Source organism: Ochotona princeps, chromosome 26 (assembly GCF_030435755.1).
Source record: "Ochotona princeps isolate mOchPri1 chromosome 26, mOchPri1.hap1, whole genome shotgun sequence".
NCBI lineage: Eukaryota > Metazoa > Chordata > Mammalia > Lagomorpha > Ochotonidae > Ochotona > Ochotona princeps.
Genome location: NC_080857.1, coordinates 27,635,084 through 27,652,296, shown reverse-complemented (window position 1 = coordinate 27,652,296; position 17,213 = coordinate 27,635,084). Strand labels below are relative to the sequence as shown.

Below are 17,213 nucleotides of genomic sequence, written 5' to 3'. Positions count from 1 at the left end.
TGAGGTTCAGTGCCAAGGCTTTCAGCTTGTACATGTATCACATACAATGGTGTGGGTAAAGATGTGCCAAGAGCAGACAGAATCAAACGAATGCTAAGTAGGATGTGGCACCCAAATACAAATGGTGTGAGTTTAAATTCCAAAGCGCTACGTTAATGGTTCTGAGAGAGTAGGAACTTAATTCCATCACAGTGCTTGGGAGTTGGGTTTGTAGGATAATTTTAGGTCATGGGGAGGGAGTGTCCTTAAAAGTTAGCTGCAACTAGGAGATGGGTTAAAAAAAGCTTGCTTTGGAACTGGCCATGCTCTCTGCTTTCTGGTTTAGATCATTCCTCTGCACAAGTCATGCCAGTGCCACCCTCCAGTCTCACTGGAGAGCTGAATCAGTATGGCCACCGGATCTTGGGCTGTGAAACTCCAAAGCTGTGGGCCAAAACAAATCCTAAATAATTTCTTTTAGGTATTTGTTGTAGTGGTAAAAATCCTACTAATGCAACCAGAAATACAGGAGTGTTGGTGAACCTCCACAAGCAGTTTCTTTGGCTGCAAGTCCATTTGCAAAATGATCTTCCTCTGTTTAAAAGTTGCAGGCTTGGAACTACAAAGCAGCAAGCGATGTTATCAAAGGCTCAGGGGCTGGAATTCAGAGCTTGGAAATAGGACAAACCTACATGTTATTGGCAACACACCTGCCACTTGTTTGGTGTATTCATGTACAGGAGGAGACTGAGTGAGGATGTCAGAATTTGGGCACAGAAAGAACAACACTGTTTCTCCCAGGAATTAATAAGGATGGCCATCTGCATTTATGGTCAGTCATTTTGAGTATTTCAGGATAAGGCAGAATACTAGGTGTGCTTTCCTTTCTTAAAGCACTTTCACTGATCTGAATTGTGGGTTTTTTTCCCCCTGCTTTTGTCAGATGACATAGTCTCTTATGTTCACAAAATCCATAAGTATCCTGGGCAATAGGTGTGGTGTTGGAACTTAAGCAACATTGGCGCAGGGCAGTAAGATTATTGCGGAGTCCTATCTTGTTTTTTATTGCAAAGCCTTTTCAGCATGTTCTGTCAGGTGTTGTCTGTTAGACTCCATGTTAAACATAATGGAAGTGGGCAAATACCCAATGAAGTAATATCATATCTGTTTTCTGGAAACAATGGCTAATAGATGTATTCTAAAGCTCAAATCGGGTGCAAATTTCTTTTTAATCAAGGATTTGTTGAATGTGTAGATTTTGAACTTACTAGGATTAGATTGGGTTTGAAAGGTTGCTAGGTCTCATGACCCAATAACAGTCACACATTTAATTAAAGTGAACATATGCTTCATATAGAACATCTGATTTGCACCATGATCTATGAAATCTCAGATATAGCCATCTCTTATAAAAACACATTTAACAAGTAGTTCCAGTCCTTGGACCTTCCTTCCCTGTGTTGGTTTGTACTAGGAGTGGTTTCGCTGCTCAGGAAACATTCAGCAATGTCCAGAGACATTTTCTGTTATCACGAGTAGGTGTGAGGGCTGCTTCTGACATCTGGAGGGCAGGGTCAGGGATTCAACAACATACAGGAGTCCTTACTTTAAGACAAAGACCTGTTCAGGTTGAAGAGCGCTGCTTTGTGTTTAGAAACAGTTGTGGGATTCTGGAAGCAAATCCCCCAATCAATTCTTCACTAATACCAGGGGATACAGCACTGGAGTTACTTCAATGTCACACAAGGAATGGTAGTCAGAGGGATCAGGGATGGTGTGGGATGGGAAGAGGGAGATGATGCGGTGGTAATTTACTAACAGCAATTTAACTCGTTGAAATGGAAAACTGCTACTCAAGAAGACTCAGGTTACCATGGTAACAAAGGACTTTAATCACTCTTGATTAATTTCTAGCAATTAGAAGAAAGGGCGAGTTGTGACTTAAATCTCTCATGCAGACTGAGGAAAGTTGAATCAAGAGAGTCATGCTCAAAGGTAGAGTCTGATGCAGTTACTGTTAAAAGCAGGATTTGTTGTAACCCATGCCTAGCTCAGGAAGGGCAGTTCGGTGCCTGCAGACCGAGTCATCATTATATGGTCTGATGATGAAATGATTGCCAACGGTCACTCAGCGCCACCTGCTTCTGGAATTTCACACACTTCAGGTGAAACTGAGAGTTGAAACAAGTGTATAAGAGACCTTTTAATTCCTTTTAAAAGAGAAAATGTATTGGGCCCGGCGGCAAGGCCTAGCGGCTAAAGTCCTCGCCTTGAACGCCCTGGGATCCCATATGGGCGCCGGTTCTAATCCCGGCAGCTCCACTTCCCCTCCAGCTCCCTGCTTGTGGCCTGGGAAAGCAGTCGAGGACGGCCCAAGGCTTTGGGACACTGCACCCGCGTGGGAGACCTGGAAGAGGTTCCAGGTTCCCGGCTTTGGATCGGCACAGCACTGGCCGTTGCGGCTCACTTGGGGAGTGAATCATCGGACGGAAGATCTTCCTCTCTGTCTCTCCTCCTCTCTCTGTACATCTCACTTTGTAATAAAAATAAATCTTTAAAAAAAATTAAAAAAGAGAAAATGTATTATTTATTTTTGTTGGAAAGTCAGATACACAGAGAGAAGGAGAAACAGAAAGATTTTTCTGTCCAATCATTCACTCCCCAAGTGGTCGCAATGGCTGGGGCTGAGCCTATCCAAAGCCAGGAGCCAGAAGCTTCTTCCAGGTTTCCCAAGGCTTTCTGCCGTCCTCAGCTGCTTTCCCAGGTCACAAGCAGGGAGCTGGATGGGAAGTGTGGCTGCCAGGATTCGAACCAGCACCCATATGGGATTCTGGCACATGTAAGACAAAGACTTTAGCCACTAGGCTACCACGCCAGAACCAGAGGCTTTTTAGTTCTTTCACTGTGCCATTCATGTTTAATATTAACTACTGAAGCAGTAGCAAATATTCATGCTAAGTTTTCAAGGCCTCTCTGACAACTGTAATTACAATCTTTGTCAAATCCTGATATGGCCTTACTTCTTTGTTGGCTTGGATAAAGATACTGTCATTTCAAATTTTTACAACTACCCCAGAAGTCTACAATAGCCTTGTATCTGCAATATCTTTGTTTCTCTAACCACATATATCCATTTTCAAATATTTTGGCCCAGTGTTTATTACACAGACATCATAAAATACCATTTTATATTGTTCTTTTGCACCTTTTTAGAAGACACAATTCTTGGTTTTCACCTGTGGGTTTTCTCAAAGAAAATTCCTGAATTCTTCAGCGACAAGGTAGTGCTGGTTGAAGAACACATTGTTTGCTGTGAGATTGGCTGGTTAGATTGTCTCCCCTGAGATATTTTCTATTTTTCTGTGTGTGATACTTTCTTTTTCATTTTTTTCACCTTTTCTTGTGATAGCATTTTTGTATGTGGGTTTTTTTTTTGTTTTGTTCCTAAGATGTATCTTTTTTTAAAGATGTATTCATTTTATTACAGCCAGATATACACAGAGGAGGAGAAACAGAGAGGAAGATCTTCCGTCCGATGATTCACTCCCCAAGTGAGCCGCAACGGGCCGATGCGCGCCGACCTGAAGCCAGGAACCTGGAACCTCTTCCGGGTCTCCCACACGGGTGCAGGGTCCCAAAGCTTTGGGCCGTCCTCGACTGCCTTCCCAGGCCACAAGCAGGGAGTTGGATGGGAAGTGGAGCTGCCGGGATTAGAACCGGCGCCCATATGGGATCCCGGGGCTTTCAAGGCGAGGACTTTAGCCGCTAGGCCACGCCGCCGGGCCCAAGATGTATTTTTTTAAATTAGAAAGTCACATATACAGAGAGGAGGAAAGACAGAGAGGAAAATCTTCTATCCTCTGGTTTACATCCCAAGTGGCTGCAACAGCCAGAGCTGAGCCAATCCAAAGCCAGGAGTCAGGAGTTTCTTCTGGTTCTCCCACACAGGTGCAGGGTCCCAAGGCTTTGGGCCGTCCTTGACTGCTTTCCCAGGCCACAAGCAGGGAACCAGAGGGGAAGCAGGGCTGCTGGGATTAGAACCAGCTCCCCTATGGGATTCTGGCTTGTGCAAAGTGAGGACTATAGCCACTAGGCTACTGTGCCGGGCCCCGTTTTATCTCTTTTATGAACTTGTGATTTTATCTTTTTTGAAATACTTTTCAGTGGTTTCCCCAATGGTTCAAAATGTGATTTAAAAGTTACTCCAAGTCTATCATAAAATACTATTATGCCCCTTCACTTAAATGTTGTTGAGAGTGTTCAGCACTGTGAGAGTATTCCCAATTTTTCTCTCCCATCACTTTTGCCAGTATTGCCTCCTACATAGCTCTCATGTATGTTACAATTGTCAAATGCATTGTTACAATTTATTTTAAGCTGCCATATTTTAGAGCAATTATGCAGTTAAAATGGTTTCTATTTTCTGCTCACTTGTCCTATTTCCAGCACTCTGCATTTCCTTGTGAAGATCCGTCATTATGAGTGATTGAAGATTCTAATCCCAGCTTTTCTGCCTGAAGAAATTCTTTACATGGAGTTTGCATTCTTCCATTTCTCCTTTATATTTAAAATACATCTTTAATAGTCTAGAATTCTGGGTTGCCCTGTAGTTGAGCACTTTCAAGAACCACTTTATTGTGTTGAATGACAGCATGATTACTAACAAGAAGTGTACTAACTTCTTCATTCTTGTTTCCTTATAAGAGAAGTCTTTGTCCGCCTTCAAGATTTGCCTTCTCTTAAGACCTCACCAGTTTTATTGACTACCGGACATCTACAAAGCAACAGATACTGACGTAAGTATATTTTTTTATGCCTATAGATCAGCCAACCCTCCCTGCTGCAACACTTTAACTGTGAAGGGTTATGTTAATCTGGACGGGAATTAGGTTGGATTTGAGATGCTTTTGTTGCTGTAGCTGTCACAGACTTCAAGTTTTCTAGTAGTATTTTGTGTTTATTCTGTAACCTGGCTGGTAAGACATTCTTATCCCAGTGTTGCCTGCCCTTTGGGTCTTCCCTTGGCTCCGCCACACATAGAATCTTCTTCTCACATTTTCACTCCTGCGCTCTACTATTATTTTGACTTGATCTCATCTGCCGCTTGGTGGAGGTTAGAAGCATGGGGGGTGCTGGGAGGGTCTCACATCCTGAGCTTTTGTTTTCACAGGTGTTTCCTAAACCTCTTAGCAATGTAAGCCTCAATCGACCGTGCATTTCTTTTTTTTTAAAGATTTTATTATTATTGGAAAGCCGGATATACAGAGAGGAGGAGAGACAGAGAGGAAGATCCTCCATCCGATGTTTCACTCCCCAAGTGAGCCGCAACGGGCCGGTGCACGCCGATCCGAAGCAAGGAACCAGGAAGCTCTTCCGGGTCTCCCACGCGGGTACAGGGTCCCAATGCATTGGGCCGTCCTCGACTGCTTTCCCAGGCCACAAGCAGGGAGCTGGATGGGAAGTGGAGCTGCCGGGATTAGAACCGGCGCCCATATGGGATCCCGGGGCTTTCAAGGCGAGGACTTCAGCCGCTAGGCCACGCAGCCGGGCCCCGACCGTGCATTTCTGCCCCTTCTCTAGCAGGGGAGTTTTCTCTGTTAGTCTTTTGTTCTCCATGTTTATAACAGAGTTTTTGTTGCTCTTCCTCTATATATTAGGGTTTCAGTTCCATGAAACTTGCAGGAATCTAATCTGGCAAATGTTTCAAATATGTGTCTGTCTCTCCCCAGTTAGCAACAGGAATTAGCCTGAATTTTTCCTCTGAGTATGTGGTGTGGGTCATGGCAGGTAAGTCAGTAAATGAGTGACAATTTGTATATGAAGCTCCCAGGGTTCTTCGGACCCTGGCTCTGACCCAGTCAAGATCTGTTCATTATTTATGTTTTGTTGTACTTGGTTAGGTTTATGTGGCATTTGTAAGGATAACTTCCTTCATGGGAAACACACACACACAACTTGGGGTCCTATTTCTTTTGTGGGTGTGGGTCAAGTTTTTAAGTTGCTTTTTGTTGTATGGCATCAGTTCAATAATATTGTCAAAAGAAATTGCTAGTGAGCAGTTATTCCAGCTTTGCCATAAGGGAGGAATATTACTGTTGTTGGCCATTTATATTTCTAAAAAGAAATTAAATTCAAGTTCTTAGAAAGTAATGTTGAAGAATTGTTGTCTAGATTCATTGATTGGATGACTTTGCAGAAAATGTGTAATTTTCTCCAAATTGATCTATTGATTTGTGCAGTTGTTACCCAAATCCTAGCAAATAGTTTTCAGCTTTAATATAGGTTTATTCTTGAGATTTCATGGGAAAACAAAAAGAGGTAGAACAACTAAAATTACTTTGAAAAAGAATAACAAAGTAGAAGAAATTGTGATATTAATCAAGGAATTCTGATGTTGACAGAGGGATAGAAACATAGATTAATGGAACAGAACAGAGAGCCTGAAAATAGATTTATACAATTATGCCCAATAATTTTTTAAAATCAGGGTACCAAAGTAATTCAATAGAGGAAGGATAGCTTATTCAACAAATAATACTGGCACAAGTGTATATAAGTAGGGAAAAGAGAAAAAAATTATCTTCATGTCATGATAAAAATGAATTCAAAATGGATCATGGATTTAACTGTAAAATATAAAGCAATACATTTGATAGAAATGGGCCTTGAGACTAGTCAAGTAATTTTCACTTATTTTATATTGTCATTTTAACTAAATAGACTTACAGAAACCAGTGTGACATCTCAATAAATATATACAAAGTCTACTAACCATATCAAGGTAATAGACATTCTATTACTTCCATATCATTAAGTTTCTGCCTTCTATATATTAAAAAATACATGTAACAGGTCATTATTAACTGTACTTATTCCATTATGTGGTTGGATGCTAGAACATTTTTCTTTATCTAACTGAACTTTGGTATTGATTGTCCAATCACCCCGTCCTCTCTTTCCTTCCCAGTCTCAAGTAATCACTATTTTACTTTCCAATTGGCTTTTTTTTTGCTTCCACATGTGGGAGAGAATGTGTAGTGTCTGTTCAATCTGTGTCTGACTTATTTTATTTAGCATTATGTCCTGCAGTTTCATCCATTTTGCTTCAAAAGTCAAGATTTCATTATTTTTGATGGCTGAATAATATTCTGCTGTGAACATGTACCACATTTCCATTATTTATTCATCTATTGGTGGACTTGAAGGCTGATTTTTCATCTTAGCTATTGTGACTACTGCTTCAATAACAGCCATAATACAACAAACTCTTTGATAAGTTGATTTCATTTTCTTTCAATCAATTATCTTTTTTTTTTTTTTAATTATTTATTATTTAACTTCAGTAATTACATACCAAGGGCTGGTGTTGTGGCTCAATCCTCTACTTGTAGGTACAGGCATGCCATATGTGTGCCAGTTCTAGTCCTGGCTGCTCTATGTACCAATCATCTCCTTGCATGTGACCTGGCAAAGCAGTGGAGAATGGCCCAAATCCTTGGGCTCCTGCACTCACATGGGAGACCCAGATGAAGTTTCTGGCTCCCAACTCAGATGGGCTCAGCTCTGGCTATTGAGGCATCGAGGCCATTTGGGGAGTGAGCCAGTGAATGGAAGATCTCATATATATATAAGATATATATCTTTCAAATAAGAATAAATAAATCCTGAAAAACAAAACAAAATATGATACCAAAAGCACAATTCACTAGCGATAAAACAACAATTTAGATCTCATTAAAGTTAAAATTTTAATTCCATGAAAAGAATTGTGCAAAGCAAGGATGGAAAGGGAAGAAAGTTTAAGTACCACAATGATTTCAATCAGAACAGGTACTTCCTATGTGTAATATAGAGAAAAATCTCAAAACTCAGGAGTAAAAATAGGTTCTAATTAGAAAATGGACAGAAGACATTTTATTATATGAGCAGACATTTTATTGTAGATGAAAGGCAGATGTCAAACAAGCATATGAAAAGGCCTTCAATATTATCAGCTGCTAAGGAAACATGAATTCATTTAAACTACAGTGAGATGTTACTATGTACCCAGTGGAGTGAGAAAAATGTAAAATAGTATGCACACCAGTGTTAGTGATGATTTTGATAAACTGGTCCAGTCACAGATGGAAACATAGTTTTCCAGGCAAGTAGTTCAATAGTATAATGTAAAACTGAACATGAACTGATCATGTCTCTGACTCAGCCGTTGTACTCTAAGGCGTTTATTCGAGGGAGCTGAAATCTGGCGTTCACATAAAGTCCTGTGTTTGAGTGTCTGTATCAGCTTTATTCATAACGACCAGAACTAGAAACAACCTTACTGTTTTTCAATCGGTGAACACTTAAATGCGGGTATATCGTACCATAGAATATGCAACTACCTGGATTTCTCTGCAAGCATGTTGATTGAAAAAGCTAATCTCAGGAAATGAAATACCATGTAATTCTAGATATAAATAATTATGAAATTATAAAACTTCAGAGAGGGAGAACATGCTGGTGGTTGTCCCCCCCACCGACACATGCACAAGCACACACACACACACACACACACACACACGTGTGTGATCACACATAAAACTTGAAATAAGGATGCAACGGGTGGATTGTATCAGTGCTGACCTCCTAGTTTTTGCTGTTGCACGATAGCTATGAAAAGTGGTTCTTGGGCTTGGCGGTGTGGCCTAGTGGCTAAGGTCCTCGCCTTGATCCCATATGGCCGCTGGTTCTAATCCCGGCAGCTCCACTTCCTCTCTCTCTCTCCTCCTCTCAGTATATCTGACTTTGTAATAAAAAAAAAAATTAAATTCAAAAAAAAAAAAGAAAAGTGGTTCTCCTGTGGAAAACCAGGTCAGGTGTATCTGGGGAAATGGGTGAAGAGCAGATGAAATCTTCTCTGCTCAACCTGTTTTTCAATGACCTAAAATTGAAAGACGCCAGAGATCATATGGGCAATTATCTTCCAATCCACTAATATTACAGGTGATTTTGACCACAAAACAAGCAATATAACCCTAAAGGTCATTTTCTTTGAAAATCTGGAAGTAGTAGAAATATGATGTATTTCTTATGGTACAGATAGGAAACTACTTCCCAGTGGCTGGGTGCAAATGGAAATAAGTTTAATTTAGTGCAATTTTTTTGGAAATATAAATATCCTTTTTCTACTATAAAATTTTCCAGTGCTCACTTCAGCAACACATTTGCTAAAATTGGAATGATACAGAGGTTAGCATGGTCACTGCATAAGGACAGTGTGCAAACTCATGAAGTATTCCATATTTTAAGCTATACACCTATAAAACCGTGTAATGGAAAATAATAATTTAAAATATGAAAAAAATTTCATGAACCTTTTGAACATTCCTCAAAAGTAATTTTACAAGAGGGAAAATAAATATTAATAATCTTAATGTGTAAGTAATTGAAACGATACAGTCCCAAGAGATTAATTGGTAGGTCTGAATATCCTGGCCAAAAATATATTCTATCAAGATAGCCCAATTAAAAATCTGTTTTGAATTTTTGTTATGGGGATTATAAAATCATTTTAGCATCTTGTTATAAGTCACAGAGAAAAGCAAAAATAGAGTAAGTGTTATATTATTAATAATGTGTTACATAAACTACAATTTTATTCAACAGTTAATTTTATGTTTTTGATAGCCTAAATGTTTCCATCTTGCTAGATAAACTGAAAGGTTTTTGAAGATGAGTTGATATTTCAAAAAAATATTTTATTTTCATTGGAAAGACCCAGTTCCAGACAGAAAAGGAGAGACAGAGAGGCCTCCCATTCACTGATTCACTCCCGAAACGGCTGCAATGGTGAGAGCTGGGGTTGACATGAAGCCAGGAGCCAGGAGCTTCTTCTGGGTTTCCCACGTGGGTACAGGGCACCAAACACTTGAGCCATCTTCTGCTGCCTTCTCAAATTATTAGCAGAGGACTGGATCAGAACTAGAGCAGTTGAGACACGAACAGGTACACATATGGGATGCTGGCACTGATGAAAGAAATTCATCCTATTTGCCACCATACCAGCACCGATAGTTTTTATATGTAATTTACATATAAACTTTTATATGTAATTTACATTAAGGTAGCTTTAAACAATCTTATGAGGTTATTGTCAGCATCTCTATTGTGTAGAAAATGGTACTGATTTTCTGAAAAGTTAGCTGTCTCATTTAATCTCATGCACCTAAAAATAGTAGATTCCAGACTCAAACCCCAGTGTGATTCCAAAAGCAATTTTCTTTTCACTGAGGTGTTGCTTTTTTCTCTTCCATTTATTTGCTACAAAACTCTTCCTAGCTCTGTTCTGTTATAGAGTATCCAGTTGTACTTGTTGAAATGAGTACAGTGAATTTAACCTTCCTGTGCAATTAGTTCAAAAATGCAAGTGCCTTGACCCCCGAGTTATACCCAGTCCAAAAGTGAAATGCACATATATTGGCTATTTACCCGAAGTACATCAATGCTGCAGACTGAGTCAAATGCAACATCCACGTCCTGGGATTTTCTTGCAGGAGCCAGCTCATTGACAATCAGTGCAAACTGGAATTCTCTTTGCCACAGGCAGATATGAACCTGCAGGATCCCTTTGGTGCGTATTTCCTGGGAAGAGCTATCCTGCCTGCCTTGGGTCTGACATCCACTTGTAAAAGATTGAGCTCTCCCAGCGCTAGCCTAATTGCAGGCTACAGTTGCTGCTTCCCTTTGTGTGACAGGGCCAGCATTGAGCAGTGACTCACAGGCAGCAGGGGAAGGAGCTCTCAGAGAGGGTTATGACCATTCTAACAAAGGGTCTCCACTGGGTTTCCACACGGGCAGAGCATCAACACCGCACCAGAGCCATCTGAGTGGTCACATTAATCGCAGTGACTGGTCCCCACTAACCGACATGACTGAACAGTCATTTCTGTGTAATCATCTAATGGTCTGTGTCATGGGTACACCTGTGGTCCCTGAGTACTACCTTTGCCAAACGTGGACATCCCCACGGGCATCTGCCTCACAAGGGCATAAGGCAACCCACAGCAACACAAGTGGTGTGTGTATTTCTGAACAATACAACCCATACCTGTTCCTTCCTTCCCATAAACAGTATTGCATTTTGATGACTTTGAGTAAAGAATAGAGTAAGGGGATCCTAAACAAAAACAAACAAACCTATCTCAGCAATTCAATTCAGCAAACACAAAGGGCTTACTGTGTGCCAGGCCTTGTGGCTTCTTCGTTCCCTCCACCAGGCTGTACTTTTCTCACTTCTGCTACTTTTCTTTCTGTAGTCCCCCTAAGATTGAAATTAAGGGCAGGCTCTAGGTGATAGGTAACGATTATGATGCTAATTAAAAACAGCTGAAAGAGTAGACATAGGGATTCCAAGAGGGTACCATTGAAATGCTCAGCACATGTCTGCTTCAGAAGGCAAACAGTCAATACGTTAGCGATCATTGAACACCCAGTGACTCCCTCCAACACGCTTTTGAACACAAGAGCATTCCCAAGAAACTACTTTCTAAGCCACCTGCTATCTTTGCATTACACAGCACAGTGTCCTTCCTCATCCAGTCCTTGCCATGCAGATGGGGCAAAGATGCACAGGAAACGATCACAGAAAATAAGTGAGAACTGTTCAATATTTATGCAATTTAACTAGCAGCCTCCTCTTTTGAAGCACATTAGCTCCAGCACAGTTTGAAGCAAAAATAATTGATAGGGGCAAAGAATCAAATGATTCTCTCATTTCATCCTCAATTAAATATTAAAGAGAAAGCCTGACTGATGGAAAGGGCTGGCTGCGTCGGGCCTGGGCCTCTAGTGTTTGAAAAGTAGTGCTGATTAGGGTATTGAATCTACATTTCACGTGTCTTTGAACATCAAAAAATCTCAGACAGGGTTGGAGAAGCATGACTTTAATTGTACACAATCTTGCTGAATAAACAATAAGTTTAGAATCATTGAAATACCCTTTTATTAGCTTTATTGAAACCTAACTGACACATTTATAAACTATACAAATTGATCGGCTCAGACTTTTCAATATAGTTGTTAAACCAGCATCACGCTGAAGACAGGAAATACGTACATCATCAGAAAGTATAACCTTGGTCAATGGCAAATCAAGCTAGTTCTCTGTCTACAGTGCCAACATCTCATACGGGCATGGTTTGTGTCCCGGCTCCCGCACTCTGCTTATGACCTGGGAAAGTAGTAGATGGTCCAAGTGCGTGGACCCTTGTACCTGTGTGGGAGACCTAAGAGAAGCTCCTGGCTCCCTGCTTTAGAGCAGCTCAGCTCAGCCCTGGGCATGACAGTCATTTGGGGAGTGTATGTGCAGACAGAAAATTCAATTTGTCCTTCTTTCTCTGTAAAAATCTACCTTTCAAATAAAAATGAACAAAAATTAAAAAAAAAAAGAAAGAAAATACGGTCTCACACTGCTTGGTAAGCCTGCTTGTTCCACTCTGCCTCTCCTCCCCAGGCACCTACTGATCCATTTTCTGCTTAGTTTGCATTTTATAGAATTTTGTATAAATAGAATCATAAATCATGGCCGTTTTTGGCTTTTTAAATATCAATATAATTTTTTTGGAGTCACTCATGTTCTGTGCATCAATGACTCATTTCTTTTAATTACAGAAAGAAGCACTTGTTATGGATATGCTATATTTATTAATATTTTCCTGCTGATGGATATTTGGGCTCTTTTGAGGGTCTGAGTATTATAAACAAAGCTTCTAGGACCATTTGTACGCAAGTCTATGTGTGGGTATATGACCAAATTTCGTTGAGTAAATTCTTAGGAGTTGAATGGCTGGATCAAATCACAAGTAGATGTTTAATTTTATGAGATGCTGTTGAACTAGTTTCCAAATTGATGATGCAATTTTACATTGGTACCAGCACAGCATGCTATCTTACTGTGATTTTCATTTGCATTTCCTTAGAGCTAATGATGTCAGAGATTATGATCTGCCATCCAGTCCACCTGCCTTAAGAAGTGTCTGGTCATGTCTTTTGCTGATGATGTTGTGGAATTATTGGTTTCTCTTTGATATTTTTTGCAAGTTCCTTATATATTTTAACCCCGGTTTCTTTGAAACATGGGATTAGCAAACATTATCTAACTGCAAAATGTTTTCCAATTCTCTAAAAAGTTTTTCACCAAATTGTATATAAATAATGTAATAATGTGTCTATATTATACATTCTACTATATGTAATATTTGACATTTACAGTAATAATATAGTATGTAATGCAATCATATAACATTATATAATATATAATGCAAATAATATATACTGCTGTAATGCAATATGCATGTATTTTATTATAACATAATGATATATGTGCTATATATTATACATGATAAAATGTAACATATTTACTATGTAATAATAATTGATATGCCTCATGTATTATATGCCACACATTAAATGACATATATACATATATTATAAAATAATATAACATATACATCTATGTGTATATAATACTATATGTATAAAATAATATACACATTAATATTACATTTAATGAATATTTTTATTTATTATGCAAAAGTTTGTCAATATTGAATTTCATATTCACTTTCTATGTCCTCTTCAGTTTTTAATGAATTGACATGCAGTCAGCGTTTTAATAATTTAAAGCAAGTGTTTTGCACAAAGAAAGATTTTGAGGTCCAATGTATGAAATTTTAATGAGTTATTTTCTGTTGCTGCTTATAAAAACTTAATCACTAAAGTTAGGTCATGGATTTATTCCTTTTAAAAGATTTATTTATGTATTTGAAAAAATAGAATTACAAAGGTAGAATAAGAGGAAGAGAGAGAAAGAGATGGAGAAATATTTTCCATTCACTGGTTTAGACTTCAAATGGCCACAGTACCTGAGGCTGATCCACACTGAAGCCAAACGGGACTCTTCTTCCCGTCAGTGCAGGGCCGACACACTTGAACCATCTTCCTGTGGCTTCACAGGCACATTAGGAAGCAGCCGGATGGAAGTGGGGCAGCCAGGATAGGAACCTGCAACCATAGGGGATGCCAGTTTTATCAACCTCATCAAACTTTTCAAGTAACCAGCTTTTCTATTTCTTTAGGTTTCTGTTTTTTTTATTTCAATGATAACTTTTTGTCTTCATGATTTTGTTCCTTCTCTTTGTTTTAGGTTTAATTTTCTTTTTATTTTCCGATTTCTTGAATTATGAGCTTAGGTTGCTAATTTTAGATCTTTTATGTATATTGTTAATGTTATTAATTTCTCCCTGAGCACTGCCGTAGCTTCACCATGCAGATTATGATATGTTGAATATTTGGTTATATTTAAAATTTCCTCCAAAAAGGTGATGCATTTATACAATGGAATGTTGTTTAGTCATTGAAAAACAATGAAATCTTTTCATATGTTTATTTGCCATTTGGGTTTGTTCCTTTGTGAAGTGTTTGCCCATTTCCCGTGCCCATTTCTTGAGTGGCTTGTTTGTTTTGACATTTTGGTTGTTTTGTAGCTCTTTGTATATTCTGGAGATCAGCCCTCTATCACCTATGTCGTGTGCGAAGATCTTCTCCCATTCTGTGGGTTGCCTTTTTACTTTGTTGATTGTTTCTCTAGCTGTACAGAAGCTTCTTAGTTTTATGAGGTCCCAATTGTTTATTTTGGTCTTGATTTCTACTGCATTTGGAGTCTTTTTTAGGAAGTGAGGGCCTACCCCTAAGTGTTCCAGTGTGTTTCCAACATTTTCTTCCAAAAGTTTGAAGGTTTCTGGATGTAGGTTTAGATCTGTTATCCATTTAGATCTGATCTTAGTGTATGGTGAGAGATGTGGATCTATTTTTTTGTTTCTGCAGGCTATTAACCAGTTGTCCCAACAGCATTTATTGAACAGACCTTCCCATTTGCCTGGATTGTCGTTTGTCTTTTTGTCAAAGATTATTTGGCTCTATCTGTGTGGGTTTCCTTCTGGTGTTTCTATTCTGCTCCATTGATCTTCCTCTCTATCTTTGTGCCAGTACCACGCTGTTTTGATAACCACTGCCCTATAGTATGTCCAGAGGTCCGGAACTGTGATTCCCCCTGCTAACTTCCTGTTTTTCAGGATGGTTCTAGCTATCCGTGGTTTTTTGTGCTTCCAGATGAACCTTTGGATCATTGTTTCCAGTTCCATGAAGAATGTTTTGGGCGATTTGATTGGGATTGCTTTGAATGTATATATTGCTTTTGGCAGTATAGACATTTTAATGATATTGATTTTACCTATCCAGGAGCATGGGATGTTACTCCATCTTTTGAGGTCTTGTTCAATTTCTTTTTTAAGTAGTTTGTAGTTTTCTTCAAATAAGTCTCCTACATTTTTGGTTAGATTTATTCCCAGATATTTCATACATTTCTCTGTTATTTTGAATGGTATCTTGCTGGTTAAGTCTTTTTCCGTCTTGGGGCTGTTCGCATACACTATGGCTGTTGATTTTTGTTCATTAATTTTGTATCCTGCCACTCTACCAAACTCTCGTACAAGTTCTAGCAGTCTCTGTATTGAGTCTCTTGGCTCTTCTACATAATCATATCATCTGCATATAGTGAGAGTTTGACTTCAAGTTCCCTGGCAATAAGGGAAATCCAAATTAAAACATCAATGAGGTACCACCTAATGCCAGTAAGACTGGCCCACATGAATAAAAGCACCAACAACACTTGTTGGCGAGGTTGCGGGGAAAAGGGATCCCTACTCCACTGCTGGTGGGGCTGTAGGCTGGTACAGCCTCTATGGAAATCAGTATGGAGAATATTCAAACAACTCAAATTCAACATACCGTATGATCCAGCAATAGCACTCCTAGGAATATATCCAGAACACTTGTTTTATGAGAAACCAACATGCACTCCTATGCTCATAGCAGCACAATCAGTAATTGCAAAAACATGGAAGCAACCAAAATGCCCATCAACAGAGGATTGGATAAGAAAGCTATGGTTCATCTACTCCATGGAATACTACTCAGCTATTAAAAAAAACAAAATGCAGTTCTTTGTGGCCAAATGGGCCAAACTGGAAACCATAATGCTAAGGGAAATGAGCCAATCCCAAAAGGTTAAATACCACATGTTTGCCTTAATTTAAGATGATATGATGTTATGTATAACATGTTATGTTTTGAATGTTATATGTTGTGTATAAACTAAATTGAAGTATAGGTGAGGTGGTCACAGAAGGTGGCTGGGAACTCGCATTTATCTTTAACATGTTGGTTACTCATTACTATGTCAATTAATTCCATAATGATGTAAATTTTTGCTGATGGTATGTTGGAGCTTTTAATTGACTGGGATGATACTCTGCTGGCTCTGTCTTCAGACCAGAGAGGGTATACCTAAGAAGCCGTTGAACTTGACTGGACAATAAGATGTTGGACTCTATGTTTGGTATACGCTTGCAATGGGGGAATCTCAACTGAACTTGAGCTGTGGTTATGCAACAAGGTGGAGGAATCCACCATGGTGGGAGGGTTTGGGGAGGGGTGGGGAGAATCCAAGTATCTATGTAACTGTGTCACATAATACAATGTAATTACTGAAGTTAAATAATAAATAATTAAAAAAAAAAACCAAACCAAAAAAAAAAAGAAAAAAAAAGAAAAACAATGAAATCTTTTTTGTTGGGGCAAAATGAATAAACTGCAGGATATCGTGTTAATTGAAATAAGCCAGACAAAGAAAGATTAATACTGCATGATTTCCCTTATATGTGGGGCTTAAAAACCACCACTACCACCTTGACCAGCCCCAATAACAAAACTCCAAAAAACTCAATCTAATCACAGACTTCTGATTGCAAGGTAATTACTAGAGTCTGGGAGGTGTAGGACTATGTAGGGAGTTTGGATAGCAAGTTCTGAATCAGTATGAGATAAAAGGAATGATTTCCTGGTGTTATACAGAATACAGGCAGACTATATTCAGAATCACCTCGTATGTATTAATGTCAATAAAAGCAAGAGAGAGGCTTCAAGCTTCCAATTATAAAATTATATAAAATGAGGGCAAATGCTGATTATTCTACTGGATCTGTACACACTTAAACATGTATCACCCTGAATTCAACAAATGTGTAGAACTATTAACGAGATTTAAAACATTTTTAACATTTATTTTTATTAGAAAGGAAGGCAGATTTATGGAAAGAAGCAGACTCCGAAAGAAAGGTCTCCGTATGCTTGTTTAC

General features: G+C 39.0%; 1 non-coding gene across 1 annotated transcript; it reads left to right on the top strand.

Moving 5' to 3' along the window:
* Positions 1 to 9,161: 9,161 nt before the first annotated feature.
* On the top strand, positions 9,162 to 9,265 carry LOC118759835 (U6 spliceosomal RNA). Its single transcript, XR_004996418.1, has one exon. It is a non-coding gene; the product is annotated as a U6 spliceosomal RNA (small nuclear RNA).
* Positions 9,266 to 17,213: the final 7,948 nt, after the last annotated feature.